This window comes from Artibeus jamaicensis, unplaced genomic scaffold (assembly GCF_021234435.1).
Source record: "Artibeus jamaicensis isolate MK-2021 breed Jamaican fruit bat unplaced genomic scaffold, CSHL_Jam_final scaffold_369, whole genome shotgun sequence".
Classification (NCBI taxonomy): domain Eukaryota; kingdom Metazoa; phylum Chordata; class Mammalia; order Chiroptera; family Phyllostomidae; genus Artibeus; species Artibeus jamaicensis.
The window spans coordinates 14,046,956-14,063,698 of NW_026522042.1; the positions used below are offsets into that span (position 1 = coordinate 14,046,956).

Here is a 16,743-nt window from a genome sequence, read left to right on the forward strand (position 1 = left end):
GGAGGGTCCTTCGGCCATTTACTAGATAGAGATTTCTACCCCACCCCAACCCACTTACACACACACACACACACACACACACATCCATAATGATGGCTTGGCTCGGCTTCCTGGAATAGTTACGTCTTCCTCTGCTAAACTGTCCTCTGGATGACAGAGACGAGGTTGTGACCCTCTCCTGAGACCCAGCTGATCAGATACAACTTCGTGTCAGAATCAGGTGCACCCACCACTCACAGCCCTGCAGACAAAGGGAGTGATGCGTGTGCAAACACTACTCAGGTGCTCTTGTCAACGCTGCTCTTCATGGTGCCTAAAACCAGAGGGCAACGAGACCTGAGGCATCTCCGAAGCTAACCAGTAACAGAGAAATTGCCACTCCTTAAGAGGCATGAAGAGTTTTTCCTTGTCCTCCATTCCATCTTGCTGGAAGTACCTAGGAGTTAAGAAAAACCAAAGAGCAAGTATTGATCAAGCCCCAACTCTTGTGTATGATACTTGAGGTGGGAAGAGTTATAAGACACACTCCGGTCCTCTTAGAATGTAGAATCACTTCGGGTGGAGAAGCCACATATGTTGAGAACAGACATACACATTTTGTAAAAACAACCCGCGGTGAAAAGAGGTTCTTTTTCAGTTGGTGGGTGGATGAAAAAACTGGGGACAGACCTCTAAATCCTGATCTCCTGAGCAGAGGCAGTCTGAAAACAATCTGAATTGTTTTTTGGGTTTTCTTTTTAGAGATCATTTAGGGGCTGTGTTGAGGAGTCAATCTATTTGCAGATACCAGTCTCTCCACACTCTGAGTATGTATGTAACATTTGTTAAATCTTCACCCCCATGTTCATTGATTTGTGAGAGAGAGAAAGAGAGAGAGATCGAGATCGATTCGTTGCCTTCCATATGCCCTCTGACCGAGGATCAAACCCACAACCTTCCGGTGTATGGGAAGACGCCCCAGCCACCTGGCCAGGGCAGAACAGCTTGAACTTGAATACCGCCTTTACCCTCTACAGGCCTCATGACCCTAACAAGATACTAACAAGATACTAAACCTTCCCAAGCCTCACATTTTCCATCTGTAAAATGGGCATCACGCCACCTATTGTGCAAGGTGGTTGTGAGCATCAAAAGAGGGATGACATTAACAGACCACAAAAGCTGTGCATTGTAATAATAGTTGTAATTTGAATACCACACGACAGGGAGATTCATCCATGATAATTCCTACAAATAGCCATGGATGGGAGGCTGAGTATGCTACAGGAACTATTTCACTTAATCTTCTCCACAGTCCTGCTATCCGTCAACTCCACTTTATAAACAAAGTGTAATTTCATGGGCATGGCATTTGTTAAGGCAAATTACTCTTCAACCAAGAAGCATGTAACTCTCTGAGTTTTTCTAGGCTTGACGGATGCTACAAAGAGGCATCATGTCAGGTGTGGCCAACCATCATATCCACACCCCCATCACCAGCACTGAGCGTCCAAGCACCCAGAGAGCCCTTCCACACCAGCTGCGAGGGGACCAATGCATTTGTGTTCTGTATTCAGCTTAAAGCGCGCTCCTCAGAATTCTTCATGTGCCTCCCAGGTATCGGACAATCACCTCCCTCAGGGTGGTGGATCTCAAAGAGGGGATGGGATTTTGCCTTTGGGGGTCATTTGGCAATGTCTGGAGACAGGTTTGGTTGTCACAAGTGTGTGTGTGTGTGTGTGTGTGTGTGGGGAGATGTTGTTATGCTACTGGCTACTAAGCACCCCACAGCACTCAGGACTGCCCCTACCCCCACAAAGATTTATCCAGCCCCAAACCTCAGTAGCACTGAGGCTGAGACACCCTGACTCAGGGGCAGAGAGAAAATCTCAGATTTCCTTCTAACTCCTGCACCTGCCCATGGGTGGTTGGTGACTTTTCCTGGTTAACGCTATATAGCAAGAGCCCAGCTCACGGAGCGAGGGTTGCAGTTTGCAGCGGGAAGAGCACTGGAGGGAGAATGGAATGTGGTCATCTGTCTTTGGGGAATCATAGGAAAGGCACACAGCCTGGAAATCACCCCTCGGTGTGGGCTGCAGGTGGGTGGGGGGTGCGGGGCGGGGGAACCGCCTGTGCCAAGTCCGAGACAGGTGGTACCTCACAGGAGAAGAGAGCTCGCTCCTCAGAGGGGGAGCAGGAGAGGTCTGGCGGAGGGCTCAAAGGTTATTCCTTCATGAAACATTTACTGAGCACTTCTGGGCCAGGTGCTGTGGATACGGGGTGAATTAGGCAGATAAGATCTCCGCCTCCTTAGAATTTAGACTCCGGCAGAGATCGATGATAAGCGAACCAAATGTATTTAGTGCTGGAAGGGAAGTAAACAGGAAGCTGCAATAAGAAAATACCGGGTTGGGGAGAGCAATATTTAGTCCAAAGATCATGGAGATGCACACGGGGAAAGTGCCATTTAAGCCCGAGACCTAAAAGATAAGAAACCAGCCCCCTAGTGAGGAGAGAGTGGGAGAACATGTGGGCAGGAGACATCCTCTCTGTCCAGGCATTGATTGGGCAAGGGTCCTGAGACAGGACCCTGAGTGCTGGGGGACTGATCGCTGCGGCTGGTCTGTGGCTGCAGGGAGGGAACGGCAGGCAGGGTAGTTAGGGGCTGCCCACGCAAGGCCTTGAGTTTACCTAAGAGCAGTGGGAAGTCGGCCCTGGAACGGTCCATGCAACAGAGAGAGATTCCTGTTCTGAAACATCAGTTGGCCACAGGGCGAAGAGGGACTAGAGGAGACCAATCCTGAAAGCAGAGTCCTGGTCAGCAAGCCTTGGTCCAGGCGTGAGATGAAGGTGCCCTGGACAGGGCACCTGGAGGGGAGGAGACAAGTATGGGGTAAAACTGAATGCAGGCTGTGGGGTGAGAGAAGGCGGAGCCAAGGCTGTGGCCAGGTTTCTGCACTTGGGCAGTGACCGAATGATGCCTCGTTTACCAAGATGGGGAAATGCAGAAGAGAAACAAGTTTAGGGGTAAGTAGGGCTCCATATTTCAACTCTCGAAACCAATGTTCTTAAAAACATCCTCATTCTTAGTCTCCTCCTTATTAATAAATATTAATTGATCAAATGCAACATAAGGCATCGCTACTAAAATTCACTTTTTAAGAAATCTAAGGCATGAAAAGTGGGAATAAGTTTGCAAAGCAAGTGTAAATGTATTGCACTTGAGATTTATAATATATATATATATATATATATATATATATATATATATATATATGTCATAGTTATCCAGGTCATATACTTTTTCACTTCATACTTCCTTATTACTTTCATCATAACTTTTTTTTTAAGGAAAAAACAGAGTCGCTCCTTTGGAGCCAGGCTTGAACATGCACAGCATGCCTCCTGCCCGGAGCCAGAGCTCTCCGGACGTCTGAGGGGGGCAGAGTCGGGGGGCACGAAGAAGGACAAAGCTGAGTCAGTTTTGCAGACAGCCCCATGCAGGCTGCCCGGAGCACTTTCCAGCCGCTCCCCCACGAATCCACCGCTAATGCATTCAGCCTCCAATCTGCTGTTTTTGTTTCATAGTTCCCGTCTATTAAATCTGGCACACTCACTGTGGATGTTTCAGCTCAGAGAGTGAGGGCCCCCGTCCTTACTGATCTCCGAGCTGTTCCTCTTCTACCTCATCTATCAAGATAAGCTCAGTCATTGATCATCTCCACCAGGAAGCCTTCCCTGACCACCCCAGGCTGTTAATAATGTATTTTCTGATCTCCATCATGCCATAAGCATGTGTTGATTATAGCAGCTGTCCTACTAATTTTTAAATCTACTTTCGTTTCCTCCATTAGACTGGAGGAACTTAGAGGGGACACATGCCATGATTTTTGTCTATGCAATGCTTTTTGACACCTTTCCTATGTTTGTAGACCTTCCCATCACATAATCCCACACCTTTAAGGCAGAAGTCAGAAACTTACTTTCCCAGCTTCCCTTCCCAGCCAGGCCTGTGACTTGGGCTCTGCCAATAAGGCATAAGGGGCATGAAGCAGTGGTTGCCTTGGTGGCTGCAGAAACCCAACTGTCAATGACATCAGAGACAGAAAACCTTAAAGCAGTGTCTTGTGCTCAGTGTCGAACATTGGTACCTGTGGGTCTGCCCTGGAGCAGTGCATCTGCTGGGCAAAGCCCGGACTGTGCTTTGCTTCCAAGCTAGTTCTGCCTGCTCTGGAGCTGATTTAATGAATCACCTCTCTGCTTACGCCAGCTGGAGTGGATCCTGTGGTTTGCAACCAAAATTCTTCACTGATCACTGAGGTCCTCAAAGTAGGGATAGAATCTCATTCGTTTCTCTACTACTGTCTAGCAAAGTGTTATGCATGTCCCCCATTCACCTGTCATGTTGAGTGTAAGCAAGGATACAGACTTAAGCATTATTGCAGGTGCTCCATCAATTATGTTAAGTAAGCGAGGAAATGGAAGGAGAAGCCGTACTGCAAATGACAAGCCTCTTGAATCACCCTCCCTCCAGCGATCATTAAAAGGTGGTAGCTGTCCTCTAAGTCTTCTGACTTAACTAGACCAGACACACGTGATGCTACTTCCCACAGTGGCTCTGGAGGTTCCTTTGGAATACGGGTGATGTTTCCCTTGCGAAAACCAAATAGCAGTGAGATTTTTCCCAATAAAGAACGTTTCCTGTAAAGAACATTTGTTTAGTACATGGAATTTTGTCAGTTTCAAGATTTTACTCAAAGTTTTTAAATCTCTGGCACCTGCTACTGTTTTGTCAGCAAGTACAGATGAAAAAATAATTGAGCGAGTAAGCAAATATCACAGCGCAAACTCAGAACTGCTAGTCTGCTTAGTTCAGCGGTTTCCCCTCACTGCGCCCATTTTATTCGCTGGGATTTTAGACTCCGCTCCTATACAGCATCTATTTTCCGCTACTGAAGTTGTTCTTCATTCGTGTGATGGAATCCAACAATTGAACATTTTATCATCCAGACACCTCTGAATTACGAAATCGTGGCGGCCTGAACGCTTTTGAGAACTGCAGTTCCCACCACCATGCAGTCCTGTTACGGGCTGAGCTGTGTCCTCCCCTAATTCGGGGCTGACACCCTGCTGCCCTCCCCCGCCCCAGTACTCAGAATGGGACCGTATTTGGAGATACGCCCTTTAAAGAGGTGATTTATTAGAGTCGACACAAGGCCATTAGAGTGGGCCCTACTCCAATAGGCCTGGCATCCTTGTAAGAAGAAGGAATTTGGACGCACCAAGACATACCAGGGGCATGCACACCCAGAGAAGAGACCACGTGAGCAGGACAGAAAGAAGACAGGCGGCGGCAGCCAAGAAGAGAGGCGTCAGGAGAAACCCAACCCACTGCCACTGACCTTGAACCATTAACCTCCGCAACGATAAAAACAATAAATTTCTGGTGCTCAGGCCCTCCAGTCTATGGTAGGCCTTATTAGGACAGGCCTGGTGAACTAACACACCTTCCTGGCCCCAAACCAGTGCTTGCAGCCCCGCATTGCCACCTGTACCGGAGCTGCCGGCTGCCAACCCTTCTCCCCTGAGGCCCTTCTCCTACCTCAGTTTGTCCCCCGCACTGTCCCCCAGGCTGGGAAGGTGGAGGGACAAATCACAGCTGTGCTCTGGGACACACGTGGATGTTCTCTATGAATCAATAGACCCCCAACTTGTGGTCCCCAACAGAAAGTCACCCTTCATACTCACTAGGTGCCCTCCTTCCCATGCTGTTTTATAGCACAAATACCACCGGAAGGAGTGACCTTTAAATTCCACTAATGGGACTGAGTTTTACAGAGAAGCTAATAGCATAGTCAGATAGCACAGGCCTCTTGGGGAGGCCCAGAGGCCGATCAGGAGGGAAAGAGACCCACAAGGAGGAGATGGGAAGGGCCTGGGACAAACTGTCGACCTTGAAATTGCCCCTGGCCTTGTGCTGGCTCCAGGACCCTGCCAGAGACAATGGTTTCTAGGCATAAGGCAGCATCTTAAAAGGGACTCTGGGTGGTTAAGCCCTGGGTGTGTGGAGAGGCTCCGCCTGGCCCTCCCAGATGCCCACCAGTGGCTGGCGTGCAGCTGCTCTGAATTAGCGCTCAGAGCTCTGCTGTGTAACAAGACAGATGGAAATGGGGGGTGGGGGGGGGACCTCCGGCTCCAACTCTATCCAGGCCTCGAGGCGGGGCGTGTGGGAAAGCCGGAAGGCAGTGGTTTTCCTTCAGTGCAACCACATGGCATCTCTCCTTGCAGTCAGTAGAAATGAAGAGGGGACAACTCGAGACAGCTTTAGAAGGTAGAGTGAGCAGGACGCGAATGCTGACGGTTAAGGAGTAAGGCGGTGGGGACAGGGGGAGCAGGGATCAGTCAGGGTCCGGCTGCAATGGCTGGACACACCATGAGGTCATTCTCGGCAACAGGGACTGTGGGAGGAGTAGTAGGTTTGGAGATGATTGTAGCTTTCAGGATGGCACTGATCATGTCATAACAAATATATTTATGTGTTCTTTCTCCAACTAGACTGTATACTCCTGGGAGCACAGCTGGCCTTTCAGGCCCTCTAATCCAGACTCGAGGCACAGGTCTGGAGTGTTCCTTCGCACTTATCTAACAAACATCTGTGCAGGGCCACCTCGAGCCCGGGACCGTCTCAAGTGCTGCACCAGCTCTAGAACCATGAAGGCCAGACACAGAGCTGGCACTCAGTACATGCTCTTATCTCTTGGGTAAATACTTTCAAGGATGGTGCACCAACTACATTTATTTCCCAATGTTCTCTTCCTGATGCTCTGGCGTCTGGGACTTGCTGACCTGAGAGGAGAGACTACCCCTCCCAGACCTACAGCTTTGGAGACGACAAAACCACTGGCTTGCACACCGCCCCCTTCATCCACAATCCAACCAATCCAGAGTCCACGCCCCCAACTGTCTCTGTGGGATGGTCCTTACGCCTCAGAGTCCTTGAAATTATTCAAATTACTCAGCCCTAAGACTCCTTATCCTGAACCTCGCCTATTCCTTCCTGCAAAAGTCACATAAAGGCTTTTGCCCACACTGGCCCTTTGGGGGTGTGCCCCACGGTGCGCCCCGTGCGGCTCTGCGTGGCGTGGTGCCTCCTGGACCCTGGGGTCCGTGCGCATAAACCTCTGTCGCGAGTCATTTCTGTGTCTGCATCACTTATCACGCATAATTAAAACAAATCCGGGGTACATTTTTAAACAGATGGCTAAATGTGAATCAGCGTTCAGTAACTATAAATTAACAACTGATCCTTTCCAAGCAGTGCAAAGTACATCTTCTTCAAAAGACGGAAGAGAGGTGTTTGTTCTCTCGATCATTATGTCCAAAATGAATGGAGTGGGAGAGGCGGCTAGCTGGGGGAGAGGGACCCAATCCACGTATGGGCTGTCCCCAGTCTGGTGGGAGGCCGAGGGGGCGGGGCAAGGATGAAGAGTGAAGAGAGACGGCAAGAATGCCCCCACCAGGAGCCCACGGAGCCTTGCACAGGCCGGGGCCGCAGCACCCAGCTGCTCTGTGAACACCAGCGACATCAGAGACAGGACTCTTCCTGTCCGGGGGCGACTTTATCAAAGCCGTGTGAACCCTCAAAGCACAGAGGTGTGGCAGGCACCCCTTTTACGACGTTTATTTCTTAGTGGTGGCACCAGAAACTCGAGGACATGAGGTCATGGCCACATAAAGCATGCTGTACCACATCTGGTATCAGGTGAGCCCTCGAAAAATCACAGTTGTTATTGCAGTTGTTTGTAGCCATTGCAAAAATGAATTCTCTTAATGGCTTTTCTAGTCAGCAGTATTTAGATGACCAACGATCACAAAGGCAATAAAATGCAATTCGACATTGTGTCGGGGCTGCACATTATTTCCTGCTCCTGTGATGCCTTGATGATGCAGAGTACACTTTAAGATCTCATCCAGCTTCCAACAGATTATAGATAACATTAATTGCCTCTGTATCTTAATGATCATAAAATATATCCTAATTACAGTTGGATGTACATGAGGTAATTCAGAGGGGCGCTGGGGATCACAGACTCACTAGACCAGGACGAAGGGCGACTCACTTACGAGGTATGCCTGCAAAGCTACAACCTCCCCAGGTATGTCAGGTGTGTGTGTTAGAAATAAAGTAACAGAGCCCTGGCTGCTGTAGCTCAGTGGATTGAGCTTGGGCCTGGGAACCAAACAACCGCAGTTCAATTCCCAGTCAGGGCACATGCCTGGGTTGCAGGCCAGTTCCTAGCAGGAGACGCATGGCAGGCAACCATACACTGATATTTCTCTCCCTCTCTCTTCCCCTTCCCCTCGAAAGATAAATAAGTAAAATCTTTAAAAAAAAAAGAAAGTAACAAATTATGGCATCTGCTTCTTCACATTGATCTCCGGGGATTTGATAAGCCTAGACAGGTGAACCCAGACACAGCAAAACACTACTCAAAGGAATTCTGCCAAATCCACTTTCTCAGTTTTGGACTCCAGATCTGGAGGTGAAGTGCCAATAAACATGAAACCTCCAGAGGCAGGGAGAAACACACTCTTCCCTTGGGAGGGGTGAGGTTGGGGAAAAGGGGTGCTTGATCACCCATTCCACTCCCGCAAGACCCCCGAGAGCTTCTCCGTCCTCCGCCCTCACACTGTTTCCCTCTCCGTGATCTTTAGACACCTCCCCTTTACCTACCGGAATATTAACTTCAGCATTTCCAGACTGACAATTCAAGTGACAGGCAACAGCGAGGACCGTGGCAGCCACGACACACGTGGAACCCAGGGGTGCATTGTCAGGAAATATCTGGGGGGCAGCACAGGCCTCCCGACAACCTCAGCCAGAGCTGGCACCTGAGGCTGCCTGGCCGGCAGCTCTGTGGTCACCCCGGCTGGCCTCCCGTGATTCAGGCAGACTCCCCTGGCAAAGCCCACTTAGCCGAACCTGGGGGCATTGACCCACTTCTGCCACCAATGCCTGTTCACTGGGCAATATAAATGCAATAAGATATTCAAATCCTCTTCTGATGCTCGTCTTAAGTCACTACCATCAGGAGAAGCACCAACTAGAAGGAAAGGTACCAAGGAGTTTAAGAACCTGACCTTGACTTCAGATATCTAATAGCCAAGTTAGAAATAATTAATCTGTAGATGTAAAGATAATTAACAGTGCATTCGAGTATCTAATGGTGGAAACAAAGCAGAGCAGTGTCTCTAATGGTGGAAACTCCCTCAGTCTAGGTTTATAGAAACCCAGAAACTAGGGTGGTCCAGCAAAGCGTGGAGGAGGGGGCAGGCCTTGCAGGCCGGCAAGTTGCAGGCGACCACTGAGAATGCAATGAGCCCTGCAAATGGGGGCAGCTGGGAAACCACACGGCAAATTTAGAGACTAATTAATATGCCTGTCTCCCTTCTGGAAGGAACGTGGCATGATCAGACCCAGGCTTAGAGTAAATCTCTTTTTTTTATAGAATAAATCCAAATGCCACAAAGGATGCCACACCTCTGTCCAAGACCAATGTGGCTTCAGAATCTTCCTCAACCCTGTGCTCTAGGACAGTGATTTTCAACCGGTGTGCCACAAGAGGGTTTAAAACATGCGGTACCTGACTATTTAGTCAGGGGCACTGACTTCTTTTCCCTTAGATTGTCCAATAAAAAACCGACAACAGACAACACGACAATAGCTGTCTAGTGGGAATGCCAGGTCTTGAACCACAAATACATAGGCTATACAATAGAGTTGCATCTTATTGGTCACACTGCATAATAAGGTTGCATCTGATTGGTTAAGTCTTGGCACCAGATATCCTTATATACAAGAATAGGCACTTGATTTCTCAAAACTCACTTTGGAGCAAAAGGGGCAGGTAATTACTATTATTATTTCTTTTGTAAATCGATCAAAGTTATAACTGTTTTTTGTCAGACCAAAAAAATATATAATAAAGTTTTTGGGGTGCTGCAGAATTTTAGTAATTAGAATATGTGTGCCATGAGATGAAAAAGGTTGAAGACTGCCACCCCAGGAAGCCACTAAGAGTTGACCAGAGTCAGCACTGGGGATAAAAACCATTCCTCTCTCCCTGAGAGAGTCCAGGGTAAGCTAGGCTGGGGAGGATCTCTGGAGCTGGGTGCGTCCAGACCACTGAGTCAGGGTGGTCTTCTGGATGTAAGAAGCCAAGAGCGTTAGTTCGCCGTACTGGTTACATCTCCCTCCTGGGACCAGAAGGGGGTTCCATCTTGACGGACAGTTAGGCTGACTCCCTCACAGCCACAAAGGCCCCCTGGGCATCATCACTGCTGATGACGCAGTGAGGAGCCCCCAGACTCCAGCTCCTTACAAATTCTGCCACAGGGGATTTGAAGTAGCTTAACCCCAAAGATTGGCACTTCAGGGCCTTCTCTTCCCGGCACACATGCACTCTCCTAGGAGAGTGAGGTCTCCTCCTCCATCCCTTTGAACCTAAGCGGTGCTGTGACCGCTCAATCAGTGAGACATGTGGAACAGGGCGCCGCCAGGTCCAGTCCCAGCCTTTAAGAGGATTAGCAATTTCTGCTTCCTCTCTCGGGGGCCTGGAGCTGGAACTGTCAGGTAAGAAATCTGGCAACCTGGCAAAAGAGACACATGGAGAGAGCAGATGGAGAGGAAGAAGCCCAGGGACTCTAGCAGAGAAAGAGAATCAGAGGCCCAGCCGTCCAGCCCAGTGCCCCGGCTGAACCTGGCCTTTTGGCTCTGCACTGCTAAAGTTTCTGACACAAGAGTGAATGAAGCCTTGCCGGGCCCTCTGGACCAGCCCAGCCACTGGGATCCCTGAATCCCACTGAGGGATCCAGGCTCTGTGGAGCAGAACACTGCCCAGCTAAAAACCTGCCTAATTCCTGGCCCAGAGAAACATAGACAGTGAATGTGGAATGGATGGAAGTGAGGCCTTAGATGACCAGGGTTATTTGTGCACAGGTCTCACTTCACAGGCAAAGTGCAAGTGCTTCTCAGTGCTCCTGGTTCCATGCCGATCCCTGCAGCCCCTGGGCCTTACCGTGTCCAAGACGAGTCAGGGACCTGCAGCCTGGAGCGAGATGCCACACCTCTGGTCACTCACAGCCTTGGCCTCAGTTCACCGTCCACTTGTCTCCTTCAAGTCACCATGCACAATTTCTGAAGAACCCCAGTTAATCACTAACTTCAAGACTCAAAGGTTTCAACTGCTGTCTATTTGTTATTCTTTTTCTAAAGGACACAAAGGGCAACCCTTTCCTCCTGTGGAGGCTGGTGCCTTGAGAGCTGCAGCCAGTGCTCGGGCTGCGGACTAGAGAGTCGATTCAGATCCACCCAGGAAAGCCCGTGAGTCAGCTGTAGATAACCCTCACCTGCTCCAGCCCCGGGCAATTGCAGATTGGGGATGCACCTGGCCTGCTGGAGCTCAGTGTGGCCCGAAGGCTCCCAGTGTCCAAAGTTGGCAGAGGACAATGCAGAGGCTTGAAGGTGAGATGTGAGGGGTCAAAGAATGTTTCAGCACCGACGGTGGCTAGACACTGGGCCCCTGGGTCACAGTCCAGGAATGACCCTCTCCTTCCCTGTACTGGTGCCAGCAGGGAAGAGGCCAATAGCCCCAGGGAAAAGCTTTCATTGCACACCCTCTGGTTTGTGTGTGGCCTCTGCACAATCCTTTGCACCACTGTTGGTTTAAGGTGCGTGTCAGCACAGTCAAGCACAGCTTGCTTCTGCTTTCGGGTCTCTCTCCAAGGGCTCGAGGAAAACTGCACCCCAGGCAAGAGCAAAAAGACCCCCTCTATTTCTGACTCCCCTTCCCACCCCCAACACACACACTACACATGGTCACATGGCATCTCTGGGTACGGCACGTTTTCTGGTTTTGTAGTGTGCATGCACACCCTCTGCCCTTTAATTAAGTTGGATTGCATATTCTGGTGCAAAGCCACGAAGCCATATTCTGATTCCTGTTTTACCCAAAAGTGCAAATCCAGATCCCTCTACCCCTCTTCACCTCCTCATGAACACCCTGCAGGACCCTGGCACCTCCAAATGCCCTTTGCTGCTTGACCTCAGCTTGAATACCAAGGCTTGGAAGCATCCCAGGAGACTCAGCCCATGGGAGGTCTCCTCACAGAGTAGTTATTTTCACAAGGCAAGGAGAGAAACTCATTGCAACATGCACTTTTGGTTTCCAGCGACAGCGTCCTACCTGCCAGACACGCTCCCAGGTACTTTGCAGATGGGTTCCCTCCTTCGATCCCAAAAGATTGGGGTGGTAGGTGCTGATATCTCTGTTCTTTATGTGTAAAGCAACTGGGGCCCAAAGTCTAGGAAGAACCTCAAGGTGACCAGCAAGTAAACGGCAGGGCCAGAATTTGGGCAGAAGTCCAGCCAATTCCAAAATCCATGTTCTGAACACTATACTATACTGATTTATATAGATTTATCTCCATATCATTCACTAGTGTAATTCTTGTCAAACGTATGAAACCATCACCCATATGATAGTCTCAGAGTGGTACTGGGATCTTAGAAATACAGTCCAGCAAACAGAGGGGAAGTTCAAATCATTCCCATTAAAAAAAAATTGAGATGTAATTGCTATATAACATTGTATTTGTTTCAGGGGTACAGTAGAATAATTCATTGTTGGTATACATTGTGAAATAAAGTTCATTTCCTTATATGCATTTTCCAAACATGATGGAGGAAATTCACAGGCCATAGTGAGGTTTCCCCGAGTCTCCCGTTCACCTCTAACCGTTTCCGTTGCCTGCTGCTACTGCACCTCTGTCTTCAAGATCTGCCCCAGATCTCCTTCCCCGAACACGAGCAGAACTCTCGGAGGGCAGCTGTTTCCTTGGGCAGACTCTCCTGGACGGGCTCATTTTCCACCAGTGTTTAAGGGAGTGTGTTGTGGGACTTTCTGTGTGGCTATGGGGAAGGTGCTGCAGGAAGCTTGAGGGAAGGGTGGTGTGGAGGGGTGCTTTCCCTAAACACGTGTTTCTCACCTGCTCCAGGTGTGCTGCCCTGCCCCAGGCTCGCATCCTCCGAAGAGAAAACCTGTTCACGACCAACCTGGTCCTGACCCTTCCAAAGACCACAAAGGGCCATTCAGGCAGGGCAGGGTCCTCCTCACAGTTGGGGGCAGGAGAAGAAACTGAGCTGAAACCCTCATGGGGAGGGAGGGAGGGCAAATGGGACAAAGGCTGGGGACACAGGGACGTAACCTGTTAGTAATTTCTGTTCTGCCATGTTTACGTCCTGGGTTTGTTTAGCGAATGGACTGATTGATTGACTGGCTGGTTTTTTCAAATGTACAGGCTACAGTGAGAATCCTGGGAAGAGTTCAGGAGTATTTAAACCCACAGTAGCTTGGCATTAAGTTTTGTGCTCTGGCTTCTTTAAAAGAGAAGACAAAAACATCTGGGGAAAAAACTGGTAGCTACTTAACAGCAGTGCAAGCTAAGAAATGGTTTTCCATTGCAAGACTTATTTCTTCCAATCATTAAATACTTTCTTTAAAAGCAAAAGAGTTGGTGTATATAAAAGTTATTAAGAGAGTAAATCCTAAGAGTTCTCGTAAAAACCACTATTTTCTTTACTATTTTGTATTTATGTGAGATGACAGTTGTAAACTAAACTTATTGTGGTAATCACCTCACTATATACATGTCTGAGTCAAAACATTATGCGGTATACCTTAAATGTATACAGTGCTGTATCTCAATTATGTCCCAATAAATGAGGGAGGGCAAAAGAGTTAGTTAAATTTCTCTGTGTCTCCTTACTGCCTAAATGCTTGTGATTTTAGATGACGGAATGGAATTAGTACAGTCATTTCTATAGCTTCTTAGAAAACATTATGGAATGCCTGTTATCATTTTATCATAATCATTTAGAAATAATTGACTTCTAGTAAAAATTGCTAAGGCCATCCAGACCCGAGTTTAGAAAATGAAGGCTGGAAGAAGAACATCCAAGCTGAAGTCTTTCCTGAATGTCTCATCGAAGAGGGTGAGGTTAAGGCTTGACCTGTAGGTGACCCCAAGATAACCTTGACCTGCTGTCGGAGAGAAAGCCCAGTCTCGGGCGCTCACCCGGTGCCCAGTCCCTGAGATGCGGTCCCCAAAGTGTGACTCTCACTGTCCTGACTGATCAGCGCACACCCTGTACAGGGCAGCCCAGCTCAACACATAGTGATGTGCAGAGATAGTATTTCCTCCTTATGATAACACAGAAGCAACAATTTTGTCTTAAAAATAGTTTGGGGGCTGCAGCAGTTAGCTGAGAAACAATAAACATAATCCAAGCCCAGAACAGCCAAAGAAAAATACAAGCCCGTGGTCCTGCCACGTGGCCCCTCCCCTAGGACTCCAGTTTCCTGTGGGCCATTTATGGTTTAGGCCAGATGCTGTAAATGAGGGGTATACAGTCTCTACTGCTGCCCCCTACCATCTACCCATGATGGGCAATTTTAATTTATAATTGTGGGTGAGTTATATCTGTGCTCAGAGCGGGGCAGGGAGGGGCCCTGGGGGGGCTAGGAACTTAGATAAATAGGTTGCAAAAGATACAGTGAAAAATGCCAGACCAAAATTGAAGAGACTGAACTCAGTTGGTTCGAACCGTCTTGAGTGTGCCCTTCCCTGCTATCATTACATCCCTCAGAGAACGAGGGCCACTGCGAGCCGCCATCAGTCCCAGATACGTGAAACTGATGTTTCCTGTGTTTTATTCTTACCCAAGGACAGGCCTATTGATTTTAAAAAGAGGGGAGGAGAAGGGGAGGGAGGGAGAGAAACATCAGTGTGAGAGAGAAACATGGATTGGTTGCCTCTGGCATCCATCCCACTGGGGAGGAAGTCCGCCACCCAGGCACGTGCCCTGACTGAGAATTGAACCTGAGACCTTTTGGTTTATAACATGATACTCTGACCAACTGAGCCGTAGCAGCTAGGGCAAACTGATGATGTCTCAATTCTCTTCTAAAAACAAAAAATGCTGTGATGTTTGGAGGATGTGTTAGCCAGCTCAGGTTGTCATAACAAAACACCAGACCGGGTGACTTAAACAACAGAAATGTATTTTCTCGCAGTTTTGGAGGCTGGAAATCCAAGATAAGGAAGACACCTGGCTTGCAGAAGGAAGCCACATTTGCACTGGGTCTTCAACATGGCTGTTTCTCTGTGGACTCTTGGAAAGAGCGAGAACCTCTGGTGCCTGCTTCCTCTGCTGATAGGGACACCAGTCCCGTCAGATTAGGTTCCCACCCTCATTACCTCGTTGCATCTTAACCACCTTTTTCAAGACTCTGTTTCCAAGGAGTCCCATCAGGGGTGAGGGCTCCAACGTATGAATTTGAGGAGATGTGATTCAGTCCACAATACAGGGTCTGAATCTGGGAAGCAAATAATGGGATTGTTTTGCTTTTAAGTAAATCCGCCTTCCACCTGGTTCTCTTGCAGCTCTCTCCTGTGCCCTCTGCCCCAGTGAGGAAGCTCCTCCTCTCCACCCCGCCCTCACATCTAGCTGATAGATCTGCTTCTCTGCCACGCCCCCTCACAGGCCAGCCCTTCTGACAGCTGCCCATGCCAGTCCTGCTCCTTGGAACAGATGCCCACTTGCCCCAGACGGAGCCTGGTCGAATCCTGCTCCACCGCCTGCATGCTCTGTCTACAGGGAAGCTGAGTCAAAAGTAATGTATTCAGGACCATACGGCAGACATCTTGACTACCTTTTCATTCATTCATTCAACAAATATTTAGTGAACATTTACCATATGCAGTCATTCACACAGTTGTGCGGGATCCATCAGTGAAGAACACTGGTGAGGAATCTTTCCTTCTTAGAGCTTACTACATTCCTCCTGTCTGTATTTTTCTTTTGCCCTGATTTCATTTGTTTTTAAAGCATTTATTACCTTGTGCCTATTTCCATCCTATTGTACCTGCAAATATTTCCAATCTTATACTGTATAAATCTATAATCTTACTAAACTGTATATATATATATTTTTTGCAAGGGTCCAGTTGCTTTTAACAAAAAATTGGGAGGCCCATTTTTTGGAAGAAAGATGATATGTATAAAGTCCCAAGCACATTGTAAGGACTCAGTACAAGGTGGCTTTCTATCCTTTTAAATTCCAGATACTCTCTGAAGACCAAACTCAATTCTCTTCTCTCTCCAAAAATCTTTAAGGGTGGCCAGAAACGTCAGGGCTTTCTCCTCTTCTACCATTCTCCCTTTACTACATATTCATCCACTGTGTAGTTTGATGCCTCGCTATATTCTTTCATATGTTATTTTCTAGTTCTTTCCTACATGCAAAACAGGCTTCCTTGGGAGTCAGTTGTAAACTCATCATGTGTATTTTTAACCCGCCCAGTACAGTCTAGGTTTACATAAGAAATGAAGTAATATATGAATATTTCTCTCGAACATTTTCTCTCCCATTCTCTCTCTCTCTATTTGAAAACCTGGCCCGCTTTTTAAGACAGTCGGTACATGTTTCCTTAATTGGGGTGAGGGGGGTTCTTCTGCATTTATAAGGCAATTTGATTTATATTGGTAAGACACATCCATCATTTAACAGGGGGGAAAAAGCAATGATACTTCAAACAAAGAAACATTTCATGTAATTAAGAGTCAGGGACAAGAATGTCACAATGTTTTCTATAATAGGAAAAATCTGCAGTGAAAACATCCGAGAAAAAGAGCGCTGGTTA

The 16,743-nt window shown here is 48.2% G+C and overlaps 1 protein-coding gene across 6 annotated transcripts in view; it reads right to left on the reverse strand.

The window, feature by feature from the left end:
• The window catches only part of PDZD2 (PDZ domain containing 2), a 321,357-nt gene that overhangs the window by 256,152 nt on the left and 48,462 nt on the right, over positions 1–16,743 (reverse strand). Inside the window, exon 1 of one of the 6 annotated variants that reach the window (XM_037128970.2) lies at positions 11,058–11,120. The exons of 4 other annotated variants lie outside the window; for them this stretch is intronic. The gene's annotated coding sequence lies outside the window, so the exon portion shown is untranslated. Of the gene's footprint in view, positions 1–11,057; positions 11,121–16,743 lie in introns of those variants that run through there. One more of the 6 variants, XM_053657278.1, reaches the window with a different exon arrangement.